The sequence below is a fragment of the Anopheles coluzzii genome (assembly GCF_943734685.1).
Source record: "Anopheles coluzzii chromosome X unlocalized genomic scaffold, AcolN3 X_unloc_113, whole genome shotgun sequence".
In the NCBI taxonomy this organism is placed as follows: Eukaryota; Metazoa; Arthropoda; class Insecta; order Diptera; family Culicidae; genus Anopheles; species Anopheles coluzzii.
In genome coordinates this window covers 5001-7500 of record NW_026054435.1, presented here as the reverse complement: position 1 = coordinate 7500, position 2500 = coordinate 5001, and the positions used below count along the sequence as shown (strand labels likewise).

Sequence of the window (2500 nt, the reverse complement as noted above, 5' to 3'; positions counted from 1 at the left end):
CTGGCGGATGAACCCGCCGAACCCTTAGTAAAGCAGGGTGAAACCTGCTTGAAACGGGGGAGGGCTAAGGGGGATTCTGTCACCGCTCTATTAAAACTTAGCAAGTCTTAGGTAGCGCTCCAAGACTGTCGCCATACGATACGCTCTATGGCAAATGCAGGTGTGGGTGGGTTCAGCCCCACTTTGCTCCGGTTCGGCACTGAGCCCGTCGTCTCATAAGGGCGCGGGCCAACCCTCGCGTGGAGCTCCCTGTTTCATAGCCACCCACGGAACCAAATAGGAGACTGCATAAACAGACGCGGATAGCGGGCCTGAGTTTGAGCCCAATAGAATGAGTAACGTTAAAACTAAGAAGGTCAAAAAGACCAAGGGGGTTGAGAAGAAAGATCCGGACCAAGCGTTCATGGATCTTCAAGATCGAATGGAGGCGATGCGTTTTGGGATAAGCAAGCTCGATGATGAGTCTTCCCATTTTACGCTAGTAACGGTTATGATGGACTTCCTCGATGAGGTAATGTCCGAATTTCGAAGGTACAGAGCCGTTAATCGCATGCAGCAGGTCCTCGACCGTCAAACGCAAACGTCGTTTGACGGTAACGATGGATTCGGGCCGCAAACGCGAAAAGGCAGAAGACCAGTGGCTGATGACCAACAGCCTGGTCCAAGTGGGTTGCAAAGATTGCAACAACAACAACAACAACCATCGAGGTTGACCCCTGTTAGGGAAGCGGTGGAAAATATTCCAAGTCCGAGAAACGGACCGAATATTAATGAGGGTAGCATTAATAAGAGGAAGAAGAAGAAGAGCAAGAAGAAGCAGAATAAGCCCAGGAAGCGGCCTGAGGCTCTGCTGATATCGGACTGCACTTCCGAGGAGCTGGCGAAATTGCTCAAGGAAATGAAGCAGTCCGATGCTCTTAAATCGGTTGGAGAGACAATCTCTAAGGTCCGACGGGCCCAAAATGGAGGCATGTTGCTAGAATTGAAGCAGGGTAGTTCTGCTAGTGCAATTGCCCCAAAGGTTAAGGAAGCGGTGAAGGGCAAGGCGTCAGTGAGAACGCTAGCTCCTTCTAAAATGATTGAGATCATGCATCTCGATGAAATTACCACCCCAGAGGAGGTTGCGGAGTCTGTCAAAGCACAGCTCAACATCGAGATAGAAATAGATCGTATCAAAATGAAGAAAGGCCGCGCGGCCGGTACGCAGTGGGCACGGATCAACGTATCGCTGCCAGACTTTCAAAGCTTCCTGAATTTGGGAAAGCTGAAAGTTGGTTGGTCGATATGCCATATCCGTGAGGTAATGGAGGAGCAGAAATGCTATAAGTGTTGGAAGGTAGGCCATACGAGCTATCATTGTAGGGAACCAGACAGAAGTAATCTGTGCTGGAAATGCGGTTTGAGTGGACACAAGAAGCAAGCTTGTACCAACTCTGTTAAGTGTTTGGATTGCGGTACGAGGTCACAGAACCTTCACGCAACGGGCAGTTACATGTGTCCTAGAAGGCGAACGATTAGATCATAATGGTTAGGTTGCTACAACATAACCAGAATCATAGTTATGCTGCATTTCAGTTAATGTGGCAAACGATTAGGGAAGAATCTGCGGATATAGTGTTGATTGCAGATCCGTATCTGGCAACAACCAACGTCAAAGTGTTACGCAATGACGATAACACAGCAGCGGTAGTGGTTAACGCGGACTTACCAGTTAAGGTAGTCAGTAAGGCTCTGAAGGGTTTAATGATAGTTGACATAGGTGATATGCGAGTGGTTAGCGTTTACGCGCCACCTAGATTTAGTATGGAAGAGTTCCAGAACATGTTGGATAACACGGTAATGGCCGTAACCGGTATCCACAAATTCGTTATCGGGGGGGACTTCAACGCTTGGTCAGTAAGTTGGAACAACCAACTTGGCGAGCGTGGAGAAACCCAGAAACAAAGAGGTGAGTTGGTCTTATCAACCTTTGCGCAGATTGACGCAATGTTATTGAACGACGGCAGCACCCCAACTTATGTTGGACCAGGGCGTACGTCAGTAGTTGATCTTACTTTTGCGAGCAGAACAGTTGCAAGATCATTTAAGTGGGAGGTGTTATCTAGCTATATGAACTCTGATCATCGTGCAATACGAATAGATCTTGAGACGCAAAGCGTGCGTAACTTGTCCCGACCCATAACGGGATGGAGCATCAAGTATTTTAGCAAAGATATATTTGAAGTTATGATGCAAGCCGCTTTTGAGACCGAGGTCACAACAAGCGAAGACTTAATGCGTATACTTGTCACGGCGTGTAATGCGACGATGACCAAGCGTAAGAGGTACACTCCTAACAAGAGTGCATTTTGGTGGACGCTAGAGATTGAGGCACTTCGCAAAGAGTGCAAACACCGCGATCGATTAGCGCAAAGAGCTTTTAATACTGATCTCTATTCTACTTTTAGGGACGAGTTCAAGGTGGCACGGAATGCCCTCAAGCGATTGATCAAGCATACCC

General features: G+C 48.0%; 1 pseudogene; it reads left to right on the top strand.

Annotated features, from left to right (window-relative positions):
- LOC125907685 (large subunit ribosomal RNA) overlaps positions 1 to 2500 on the top strand; it is a 9178-nt pseudogene that overhangs the window by 2875 nt on the left and 3803 nt on the right.